Raw genomic sequence first — 13,638 nt, 5'->3', positions numbered from 1 at the left:
TGTATCACTCATATAGCTACTCACCAACACATGCAGCCACTTACATAGAAACTGAGAGACAGATACAGATATGTATATATTTAAACATTACTCATTAGCCCATGTACTCATAAAGATATACTTAATCAGTCAGTAATACAATCTATTTTTCACCTAAAAAGCAGCTATTTATACACTTATATGCTCAATTCTTCTTCCATTAACCTTCAGATATACATATATAAAACATATTTAATTTTCAGAACTAACCCATTCTCTGGATGATGTTATTAGTGATGTCATGAGTGATGTCACTGACCATGTCATGAGTGATGTAATATGTGAAGTCATCAGCAGTGCATTGCGGGCGCGCGAGTTATAGTTAGCTGAAGTAACTATAACGGGGAATTTCATTGGTTTTATATGAGTAAAATGTCCAGCTAACTATAACATGTGTCAAACCTATGTTTTTTTCACTGAATTTCATAGGTTTTTTAAATGCTACTTCCTAACTATAACGTGTGTAAAACCTAGGGTTTTTTCAGTGAATTTCATAGGTTTTTCAAATGCTATTTCCTAACTATAACGTGTGACAAACCTATGGTTTTTTCAGTGAATATATATATATATATATATATATATATATATATATATATAAAACAGCAACTCTTGTTCGAGAAACCAAAAGGACACAGTGGGGATTCAATAGAAAGACCGTTTTATTCGACGGATAATGCGGCATAATGCATTTCGACATTCCGTCTTTATCAGATGCCTTTCAATGTTGGAATGAGGTAACACCTTTACTTGAACCTACTTGACTCCTCCCATATCATTGGAATACAGCTGGCCCCAATTGAGAACTTATAGTCTCTTTTCCGTAGTCCGATGTGGGGGACTACCACTCCCAGAAGTCATCAGGTTGATAATTGTCTTCTATGGGGCTCTTTAACATCTTTATGCTGTTCGTGCCTATTACGAGGTGGGTGGTGTTTAATCAATTAAATCCGTTACGATGGTAGATCGGTCTTCCTTGGGTCCCCAGACGCTCTGCCTTCAATACTGCCCCCAGCAGGGTCACATAACAACAGCTCAGTGTCCGTGTTCCCCTGTCAGATCCGAATTGCTTTCCTTGCAAAAACCACTTGCTGGGATGGTTTGTGAGGCGGTCCGAGGGTTGCACCAACCCCATTGGAAAAACACAATTTTGCCAGAAATCCCTGTTACTCTTCAGAGTGGGTTCTTTCACACGTTACTGGCTTACGTGCTAAAGATACACAAAACGGCAACTCCTGTTCGAGAAACCAAAAGGACACAGCTGAGATTAAACAGGAAGACCATTTTATTGATGGATAATGCAGCATAATGCATTTCGACATTCCGTCTTCATCAGATGCCTTTCAATGTCGGAATGAGGTAACACCTTTACTTGAACCTACTTGACTCCTCCCACATCATTGGAGTACAGCTGGCCCCAATTGAGAGCTTATAGTCTCTTTTCCATAATCCGATGTGGGGGACTACCACTCCCAGAAGTCATCAGGTTGGTAACTGTCTTCTATGGGGCTCTTTAACATCTTTATACTGTTTGTGCCTTTTTCGAGGTGGGTGGAGTTGACTCAATTAAATCCGTTACGATGGTAGATCGGTCTTCCTTGGGTCCCCAGACGCTCTGCCTTCAATACTGCCCCCAGCAGGGTCACGGAACAACAGCTCAGTGTCCGTGTTCCCCCGTCACATCCGGGTTGCTTTCCTGGCAAAAACCACTTGCTGGGATGGTTTGTGAGGCGGTCTATGGGTCGCACCAACTCCATTGGAAAAAAGCAGTTTTGCCAGAAATTCCTTGGACTCTTCAGAGCGGGTCCTTTCGTACGTTGCTGGCTTACGTGCTAAAGATACACAAAACTGCAACTCCTGTTCGTGAAACCAAAAGGACACATCGGGGATTCAACAGGAAGACCGTTTATTGATGGATAATGCGGCATTATGCATTTCGACATTCCGTCTTCATCAGATACCTTTCAATGTTGGAATGAGGTAACACATTTACTTGAACCTACTTGACTCCTCCCATATCATTGGAGTACAGCTGACCCCAATTGAGAACTTATAGTCTCTTTTCCGTAGTCCGATATGGGGGACTACCACTCCCAGAAGTCATCAGGTTGGTAACTGTCTTCTATGGGGCTCTTTAACAGCTTTATACTGTTCGTGCCTTTTTCGAGGTGGGTGGTGTTTACTCAATTAAATCCGTTACAATGGTAGATCGGTCTTCCTTAGGTCCCCAGACGCTCTGCCTTCAATACTGCCCCCAGCAGGATCACGGAACAACAGCTCAGTGTCCGTGTTCCCTCGTCAGATCCGGGTTGCTTTCCTGGCAAAAACCACTTGCTGGGATGGTTCGTGAGGCGGAAAAACACAATTATATATATATATATATATATATATATATATATATACTGAAAAAAACAAAGAAACCGGAGGGCTCCAACTTCAAGTCCGCAAACACGAAGCTCGAAGTGAAGGACTACCTCATCTATTGTGAAAAGGTGAGGAGCATGTCCGTATGAGAAAGAAACACCGATGCGGCCCGAGAAACAAAATGCCAGAAGGGTGTAGAAGTAATCAAATATGAACAAAAAAGCCGGAAAAAGAAATAAACAACAAGAATGATGTGGAATCAAAAAGCACTCAGCTATAATTTTGTCGTACTTAACGAATTTCCACACGACTTGTAAAGGGGACTACAATTCCCAACATGCCTAGCATCAATCTTAAGGCACATCGAAAACAAGGCAGGTTGGGAGTCATTGCCACCTGATGAAGACGGAAGTTAGAAACGCGTAGTGGCATGTCATAGACTCATAGTCTGCTGCAAAGAATAAAGACATTATTTGAAACACTTCTGGGTGTTCGGCGTATTCTCCTTGTTCATACAGAACCACAGGGGTGTGGCCATTCCCCTGAAAGCCGAACCAGCAGCGAGCGCGCCGACAATGACCATTTGAGAGGAACTAAATGTGTACAGGCAGTGCCCGGAGCCTTTCCACACTTACAGAGCAGGCGGGGAGATACCAATCTCCTGCGGAACGCATCCAGCGTTTTGAAGACCAAGGAAACCGGAGGGCTCCAACTTCAAGTCCGCAAACACGAACGTCGAAGTGAAGGACTACCTCATCTATTGTGAAAAGGTGAGGAGCATGTCCGTATGAGAAAGAAACACCGATGCGGCCCGAGAAACAAAATGCCAGAAGGGCGCAGAAGTAATCAAATATGAACAAAAAAGCCGGAAAAAGAAATAAACAACAAGAATGATGTGGAATCAAAAAGCACTCAGCTATAATTTTGTTGTACTTAACGAATTTCCACACGACTTGTAAAGGGGACTACAATTCCCAACATGCCTAGCATCAATCTTAAGGCACGGCGAAAACAAGGCAGGTTGGGAGTCATTGCCACCTGATGAAGACGGAAGTTAGAAACGCGTAGTGGCATGTCATAGACTCATAGTCTGCTGCAAAGAATAAAGACATTATTTGAAACACTTCTGGGTGTTCGGCGTATTCTCCTTGTTCATACATAACCACAGGGGTGTGGCCATTCCCCTGAAAGCCGAACCAGCAGCGAGCGCGCCTACAATGACCATTTGAGAGGAACTAATGTGTACAGGCAGCGCCCGGAGCCTTTCCACACTTACAGAGCAGGCGGGGAGATACCAATCTCCTGCGGAACGCATCCAGCGTTTTGAAGACCAAGGAAACCGGAGGGCCCCAACTTCAAGTCCGCAAACACGAAGCTCGAAGTGAAGGACTACCTCATCTATTGTGAAAAGGTGAGGAGCATGTCCGTATGAGAAAGAAACACCGATACGGCCCGAGAAACAAAATGCCAGAAGGGCGCAGAGGTAATCAAATATGAACAAAAAAGCCGGAAAAAGAAATAAACAACAAGAATGATGTGGAATCAAAAAGCACTCAGCTATAATTTTGTCGTACTTAACGAATTTCCACACGACTTGTAAAGGGGACTACAATTCCCAACATGCCTAGCATCAATCTTAAGGCACGGCGAAAACAAGGCAGGTTGGGAGTCATTGCCACCTGATGAAGACGGAAGTTAGAAACGCGTAGTGGCATGTCATAGACTCATAGTCTGCTGCAAAGAATAAAGACATTATTTGAAACACTTCTGGGTGTTCGGCGTATTCTTCTTGTTCATACATAACCACAGGGGTGTGTCCATTCCCCTGAAAGCCGAACCAGCAGCGAGCGCGCCGACAATGACCATTTGAGAGGAACAATATATATATATATATATATATTCACTGAAAAAACCATAGGTTATAGACCATATATAGTTAGGAATTCGCATTTACAAAACCTTATTTTACTCACACAAAACCATTGAAATTCCATATATAGTTAGTTGCACTAACTATATATCGCGCACCCGCAATCCACTGCTGATGATGTCACATATTACACCATTCATGACATGGTCAGTGACATCACTGATGACATCACTGATGACATCTCAAATGACATCACTGATGACAACATCCAGTGACTGTATGTTTCTGTAAAGTTAAAATATGTCTTACATATTGAAGAATGAGTGGATGTATAAGTGTCTGGATGACGGATTTAGTAGGTGCATGACTGACTGTATGAGTGAGTGATTAAATGTGTCTCACTGAGTGCATGGGTTAGTGACTAAACTGTCTTAATTTGTGCATCATTATGTCTGTTGTTCTGTAAACTGTTGCATGTGTTGATAAGTAGCTATATGAGTAACTATATGGGTTATTGATTGGTTGCCCAAGTATTTGTATGGGAGACTGAGTGTGTGTGTGGGTGGCTGGGAGGTGTATGATCAGTAATGTCAAATGAGATGTCATCAGTGATGTCATCAGTGATGTCATTTGAGATGTCATCAGTGATGTCATCAGTGATGTCATCAGTGATGTCACTGACCATGTCATGAATGATGTAATATGTGCAACTAACTATATATGGAATTTCAATGGTTTTGTGTGAGTAAAATAAGGTTTTGTAAATGCGAATTCCTAACTATATATGGTCTATAACCTATGGTTTTTTCAGTGAATTTTCAAGGTTTTGTAAATGCTAATTCCTAACTATATATGGTCTATAACCTATGGTTTTTTCAGTGAATTTTCAAGGTTTTGTAAATGCTAATTCCTAACTATATATGGTCTATAGCCTATGGTTTTTTCAGTGAATATATATATATACATACATATATAAACATATATCATCTGTATATCTATATAAATACAAACATAAATGCATGCATACATATACTTATATGCATACAGATGCATGTTATTTACATGAAAGTTGAAAAAACACTAATAAAAGCAAAGCTAAAAAGCCACCTCATTACAAACAGAATGGTTTTAACTTAAACGAGGGCGAGATCTATTGCATTTTCAATGCTTGTTTACTTTGGTTCCATCAAGAAGGCATTCAGATGTGTCACACATTTGCCATAAATTCTGAATGTTAGCACTCTAGTTGCACATTAGATCACTGTAGTAAAGCTACTGCTCACCAGGGACGTCTGCTGCTGGTATTCAAAGTGCATGTTTCAGTCTGCATGTCAGAATTTTTTTAATGAAATAGAAGAGGATTTGAGAAGTCACTCAAAATGATCCCTAATTTTTCTTTCTGAAGCACTAATCATACTTTCTATGGCAAAATTAACCCCCTCATGTTGTTCCTTTTTAAATTGAGTGTTTTCAGACTTACCACTTCATTCCAATCAAGATGGCTTCTGGTGTGCCATACTTTTGTCATAAGTAAGACTGTTAGCGATCTAGTTGTTCTTTAGAACACTCTGGGACATTCTGTCATTGGGCTATACTTGGGGTACATCTGGGTGATATTCGGGCTACATTTAGGCTCTTTTGTCTCTGGTGGCCATCTTGGGAGACTGTATGTCAGAATTTTTTAATGAAATTGAAGAGGGTTTGAGAAGTCACTCAAAATGTGCCCTAATTTTTCTTTCTGCAGCACTAATCATAATTCATATGGCAAAATATACCCCCTCATTTTGTTATTTTTTAAATTAAATGTTTTAGGAGTTACCACTTTATTCCAATCAAGATGGCTTCAGGTGTGCCATACCTTTGTAATAAGTAGGACTGTTAGCGCTCTAGTTGTTCTTTAGAACACTCTGGGACATTCTGTCATTGGGCTATACTTGGGCTACATCTGGGTGATATTTGGGCTACATTTGGGCTCTTTTGTCTCTGGTGGCCATTTTGGGAGACTGCATGTCAGAATGTTTTAATGAAATAGAAAAGGATTTGAGAAGTCACTCAAAATGTGCCCTAATTTTTCATTCTGCAGCACTAATCATACTTTCTATGGCAAAATATACCCCCTCATGTTGTTTCTTTTTAAATTAAATGTTTTAAGAGTTACCACTTTATTCCAATCAAGATGGCTTCAGGTGTGCCATACCTTTGTAATAAGTAGGACTGTTAGCACTCTAGTTGTTCTTTAGAACACTCTAGGAGGCTGCAGTAGAACACAAAGGAATCAACTGACAGTCTCTGTCCTTGTTGGATGTTTATGTTTTACTGAGAATGTCAGACTTCATTTTCACATGACTGGCGAAGATAATGTGAACTTACAGAAAATATGCTTTCAGTTTAGCTTATAGATCCCCTTCCAAACCACTGTGGGAAAATCATGAGATATTAGTTTTCTTTCAAACAATATTCATGATATCACAGCAGAAGGTTTTTTTCACATGGTAAAATCACCTTAGAACCCACCACAATTCCTAAAACGAGTATGGTACCATCAACAAATGATTTATAATGTAACTAAAGTCCTAAAACCCTCTATTAACTACAATGCTTTTTAATGAGGTGCTATCATGTATATTGGTCCCAAGATGGCTGCCAACACTTCTTGGATGAAGTGCTGACAGCCAATCAGATCAGATGTGTGGTTAGGCTCCGCCCAGATATATATCTTTTTTTGAACCTAAATTACTCAAAATCCACTGGAGAACACATATTGAGACCTAGCAAAGGCACATCGGGCTAACAGTCCCTACAATTTTGCCAAGTTTCGTGCAAATCCATTCAGCTGTTCGAGCTAAAAGTGAGGGATATATTTCTGAGCCAGCTTACATAGATATGTAGGAGCTTCCTTCTTGTCAATCTGAAACATGTAACAGAGTGCTTTAAATTTCACTCTGTTCGCTATTTTCAGCCAGTGCAATTTTTTCAGATGTTCCGTCATGCTTGTGCGCCCAGAAAGATGGAGGAGCAGCCTGGCTGCAGCATTTTATATGACCTGAAGTCGATTTGTGATGTCTTTGTTTGCTCCTAAGTAAAGGATGTTTCCGTAGTCCAATCTAGAACCTATCAGGGCCTGTACTACTGTTCTCTGTGCCCCTTCCGGGAGTTGCCACAAAATATTCCTCAACCATTTAAGAATTACAAAACATGTTGAGGCCGTTTTGGCAGATTGTGGTTGCATTGACAGCTTGTCATCAACTATTACCCCTAGGTTGCGAACGATTGGTACTGCAACCGGGGTCGGGCCCATTTCTACTGGCCAATTGGAGGGGCCCCACGGATCCTTATGATTACCTAAGAGGAGCAGTTCTGTTTTTTCCCCATTCAATTTTAAATTCTTAGAGTCCAGCCAGTCTGCCATTCTCAAGAGGCCAGAGCGAAGAGAAGAGGTAATAGATTTGTTTGTGGCTGTTAGGGAGAACACAAGTTGTGTATCATCCGCATAGGAATAAATAGTGAGGCCCATTTCCTCTGCAATTGAGGCTAGAGGGGTAACGTAAATATTGAACAGCAGCGGACTCAATATGGAACCCTGTGGTACCCCGTGGAGGGTATCCAGGATATCGGAGGAGTTATTTTTGGAGAACACCTGGAATGTCCGATGTAAAAGGAATTGTTCCAGCCATCCCAGCGCTTCCCCTCTTATTCCTATATCCTCTAGCGCCTTCACCAGGGTATTGTGGGAGATCGTATCGAAGGCAACACTCAAGTCTAAAAGAATGAGTGCCACCGTACCGCCATTGTTCAATTCCTTGTGGATAGCTTCCCTGACCCCAAGAAGAGTGGACTCTGTGGAGTGGTTAGTTAGGAATTAGCATTTAAAAAACCTTAGAAATTCACTGAAAAAAACAGGTTTCACACGTTATAGTTAGCTGGACATTTCACTCATACAAAACCATTGAAATTCCCCCGTTATAGTTAGTTCAGCTAACTATAACTCACGTGCCCGCAATGCACTGCTGATGAAGTCACATATTACATCACTCATGACATGGTCAGTGACATCACTCATGACATCACTGATGACATTTCTAAGGTTTTTTAAATGCTAATTCCTAACTAAAGCGTGGCTGAAACCTATGGTTTTTTCAGTGAATTTCAAAGGTTTTGTAAATGATAATTTTTAAATGTATTAATTGTTTTTTTTATACAAATTTACTACATTGTTTTAAAGTATTTATTTTTAGATATTTTATTTTTTAAATTACATTACATATTTTTACTATAAATTGAAAAAAAATGTTTTTTAAAATATTGAAATTTTAATATTTTTTTATTTTATTTTATATATTTTTTTATTTATATATATTTTATATAGCAGGCAATGATATCCTATGCAATGAAATTCAAGTTTCTGGTAAGTACAGTTAAATGTACTTTTCAGGAACAGTTGTGAGCTGAAAGATGCAGCACTGAGGTCTCTCCAGATAACAGGTGAGCAAATCGGAATTCGTAATTCGGCTGATTTTAGGCGATTTTTTTAAAGTTCCAAAACTCCACACTTCGAAGAATTTCCAAGTGAAACCAGTCAATGTTAGCCTAAGGAAAGAAATTCAAGTTACTGTAACTACGATTAGAATTACTTTTCAGGATCAGTAGTGGGCTGAAAGATGCAGCACTGAGGTCTCTCCTGATAACAGGTGAGTAAATCGGAATTCGTAGTTCGGCTGATTTTTGAAGAATTTTTTAAAGTTCCAAAACTGCACACCTAGAAAAAAATTCCAAGTGAAATCAGTCAATGTTAGCCTATGGAAGAAATTTAAGTTAATTTAACTACGATTAGAATTACTTTTCAGGGTCAGTAATGGGCTGAAAGATGCAGCACTGAGGTCTCTCCTGATAACAGGTGAGTAAATCGGAATTCGTAGTTTGGCTGATTTTAGAGGAATATTTTGCTCAATAGTGAAGGAAGGGGGCGGGGCCTGAGGTGACATGTGTGCAAACACGCCCTGTGGTGCTTTTTAGGTTGGGGAATTAATTCCTCTTCAATCCTGTCCCTTGTGAGCCAACTAGCCCACCAGGTACCCCCTCTTTACAACACTCTGCAACGCAGCTCTGTGGCGCTTACTAGAGGTACCTGTTGGACTAGTTGGCCCCTAGAGGACCTTTGGATTGAAGAGGAATTAATTCCCCAACTTAAAACGCGCCACAGGGCATGTTTGCACACATATCACCTCAAGCCTGCCCCCTACCTTCACCACTGTGCAAACACGCCCAGTAACATGTTCTAAGTTGGGGGATTAAGTTCCCTTGCATACAGGGGGTCCCTGGGGTCCAACTAGCCCACCAGGAACCTCCAGTATGGGCCAGGGGGCTGCGTTGCAGAGAGGTGTAATGAGGCCACGCCCCTTTTTACACCTCTCTGCAACGCAGCCCCCTGGCACGTTTGCAGAGGGGGAACTAATTCCCCTTGCATACTGGGGATCCCTGGGGGCCAACTAGCCCACCAGGAACCTCCAGTATGCGCCAGGGGGCTGCGTTGCAGAGAGGTGTAATGAGGCCACACCCCTTTTTACACCTCTCTGCAACGCAGCCCTCTGGCCCATACTGGAGGCTCCTGGAGGACTAGTTGGCCCCCAGGGACCCCTAGTATGCAAAGAGAATTAGTTCCCCTCTGCAAACGCACAACGGGGAGCGTTTGCAGAGAAGTGCAGGGAGGGGGCGTGGCCTCCTCCCGATCCCGTTTTTCTTTAAAATCTGCTTTTAAGAAGGTGGGCTGTGTAGCCCCCCTTATTTTTCTTTTTTTTTGGCCCCGGGGACCCCATCTCCCTGGGCATGGCCTACTTTTCTATTTTTTTTTCTGGACAGGAGCCCCCCTCCTATGCCCCCTTAAGGCCCTGGGGGACCCCATCCCCCGGGGTCTGCCAAACTTTAAAAAAATATATATTTTTTAATAGTGGAAGTGGGCCGCGTGGCTCCCCTCCTGGACAACTTATGGCCCCGGGGTCCCCATCCCCCGGGGCCTGCCCTCTCCCCAAGCCCCCGACGGTCCCTGCCGGCTCCCCGCGTTCTGCGGGAGCCGGCATTGCTTTTCTGAATGAGGAGCAGCTAACATGCTGCTCCCCATGCAGAAAAGCAATCCGCTTTGATTTTTGAAAGAGAGAGCAGGTTTCCTGCTCTCTCTTTCAAAAACCAAAGCAGTTTGCTATGGTAGGACGGGAGCCGCGAGGCTCCCGCCCTACCATAGCAAACAGCAGTGTACCAGGGGTAGGCACCCCAGTACACTACAGGAGCCGGCCCTGGGGGTGGCGGTCCCCAGGGCCATCAAGGGCTCCAGGAGGGGGGTTGGGCGGCCCCCCTCCCACCTATTAAAAGTCCCGGGGGTTGTGGTCCCCGGGGCTGGGGGGGTCTGTCATGGACCCCCCAATTTAAATATTAGTGCCCCGGGGGTGGTGGTCCCCGGGGCTGCGGGGGGCTGTGAGCCCCCGCATAGTCAATAATAAAGCCCAGGGGGGTGGCAGTCCCCGGGGCTCGGGGGGCCTTAGAGGCCCCCCATCATTCATTAGCAAGCCACAGGGGGTGGTGGTGCCCAGGGCTGGGTGGGAGCCGTGTGCCCCCGCTATCATACTTACTTTGCCCTGGGAGGTGGCGTCCCCGGGGCAGTGTGGGACGGATTGGGGCCCCCCCACACTTTATTTCATAAAGCTCCCAGGATTTGGTCCCCCCGGGGCTAATTTTTTTTTCCAAGTGGTACGCGTACCCCGTGATTTAAAAAAATAAAATAACATTTTTTGCCCTAGGGGTCCTTTTGGGTCCCCCTGGCAGGCCTATGGGGTCAGGGTGTTTCTACCCTGCCCCCTTTGTTTGCATGTTTTGCTCGTTTGTTTCACTGCTTTCTTGTGCCTCGAGATGGCACCATCTTCCAAGGTGTCCCGCACTATGATGAAGGTGAAAGTCACCGAAACGCGTGAGAGAAACCTTTAACTGCTGAGAAAGGGTGTGCTGCTTCTGAAATAAAAGGTTCTGAGGAACTGTTCTCTGGTGGAGTGGCGTCCTTAAGCTCTGAGGCACTTTGCAAGATATATATATATATATATATATATATATATATATATATATATATATATATATATATATATATATATATATATATATATATATATATATATATATATATATATATATATATATATATATATATATATATATATATATATAAACATATATGCTGCTTTTCTCCATCTGGTGACACTTCTACACCACTCCACTCCACTCCAAAAAACGGACGCAGACCCAGATTCGATGCAATGCTAGTTTATTTTAAATAAAGCCCTTCACCACCGCCATGACGCATTTCGGGCAACACAGTGCCCTTGATCACATGACGCGCACATATGAAGTGACAGTGCAAGTGCATAAAGTATCACATCATAGGCATAGACATGGAAAACATACTAAATAATTTTTGAAATAAATAATGAGTCAGTTCACAATCCCTTTAAATTATGCTGCATAAGATAGACGGTAATAAATAAATCTTATCAGCCATTCTATAATATTTAAAAGCATTAAATATGGTAAAAACATTTTTAAAACACTTGTAATCGGTTTTAAAATATTTAGAAAAACCACAGCTTATAGCACAAACCATATACAATTATATAATTGATTTGGTTTTAAATTATGTGCAAAATCGCAGAAAGGGAAATGTAAACAGTAGTTTTAACTCTATATAATATTGCCCCAGTGGGCCATGATTACTGTTGTTTCCATGATTAAATAGCCTAAAGTGCTTGTCCCAGAAAAACTGTGTATAGTGGTTACAGCCGTGACCTACTAAAGTTCAAATGTGCAAAAAACAACAGGAAGATAAAAGAAATTTGTTATGCAGGCAGCAGTTAAATATGGATTTTAAGATCTCATTTAAAAGCTCACTTAAAAACTAAATTTAATCACAGTGTGTAAAAATCTTCACTTGAATTTAAGCCCTGGGGTATTTTACTGTCCAGTTCCAAAATATAACGTGTCTCCAAGCTACGCAGTAATGCTTCCTGGTTCCCTCCTCGTTTCTGAGGAAGGATGGTATCTATGACAAAATATTTCAAGTTATCCAACTTACTATCATGATATTCTTTAAAATGACGAGCAACCGGGTAAGTTACATTGTTGTTAACGATGGCTCTCAAATGTTGGAGCACTCGCTTATGTGCTTGCAATTTAGTACTTCCTATATATTGCAGTTTGCATGAGCACTCCAATACATATACTGCGTATTCAGTTTTGCAATTGAGACTCTTGTTGATTGGTACTGGATTTGGTTTAAAGGGTGTAGTATAGTTTGTTTTATCAACCCCATATTTGCACGCTTTGCATGTTTTACAGCGTGTAAAGCCATTCTTTGGACTTAACCAGGTTCTAGCCACCAATACTACCGGACTACTTTTAACTAAGGAATTGCTCATTGACTGAGCCTTCCTAAAAGTTTTACATGGCGACCGGGTAGATTGGATGTTCAATAATGGGTCACTTTTTACCAAAGGCCAATTTTTGTTCACGATTTTGCTTATGGCTTTATGTTGTAAGCTATAGGTCAAAATCAGTCTAGTAGAGGGCTCGTCATGTGTGTTCAGTGGTTTGTCGCGTGTTCTGAATGCTTGTGCTTGGCTAAGGACAGCAGTTTTATTCATAGCAATATCAAGTATTTTACTGAATAGCCCCTGTCCAGGAACCTATTCTTGCTTTTCAGCTGAGCTATCCTGCACTCGTTGTCAACACTGCATACTCTGCGTATTCGTAGCATCTCCCCAATCAAGTGGGCAGGATGATGACTTGTAGCATGTAAAATTGTGTTTCCAGCTTTTACTTTTCTATGTAACCTTCTTTTCACCCTATTTTCTGAAATGTAAACTTCCACATCCAAAGTATTCATAGTTTATCTGCTCATTTGTGCTGTAAAACCTAGATTAAAAGAATTACAATTGATACATTTCACAAACCTTTTTAGCACTTTCCTGTTCCCCTCCAAATCAAAAAAATGCCATCAATAAATCTGTACCAACATAAAACCTGACTATTTAAAACTTCCAGATATTCTGTTCTTAGGACCTGTTCCTCCCAGTATCCCATATGGAGTCACGCGTAACTGGGAGAAAAAGAGGCCCCCATAGCATTTCCTCAGATCTTGTATTCAGATAGTATTCCACTGCCCTGATGCCATCACAGTGATTAATACTGGTGTACAGTGTTGTAACATCCAAAGTCATCAATAAATAATCCACTTTCCATTCTATTCCACTTAGTTTTCTCAAAAAGTCACATGTATCCTTTATGTATGATGGAAGACTTTTGACATATATGTATGTATTACCTGGCAGGCGCCA

Source organism: Lissotriton vulgaris, chromosome 2_1, assembly GCF_964263255.1.
Source record: "Lissotriton vulgaris chromosome 2_1, aLisVul1.2, whole genome shotgun sequence".
In the NCBI taxonomy this organism is placed as follows: Eukaryota; Metazoa; Chordata; class Amphibia; order Caudata; family Salamandridae; genus Lissotriton; species Lissotriton vulgaris.
This window is presented reverse-complemented; position numbering follows the sequence as displayed.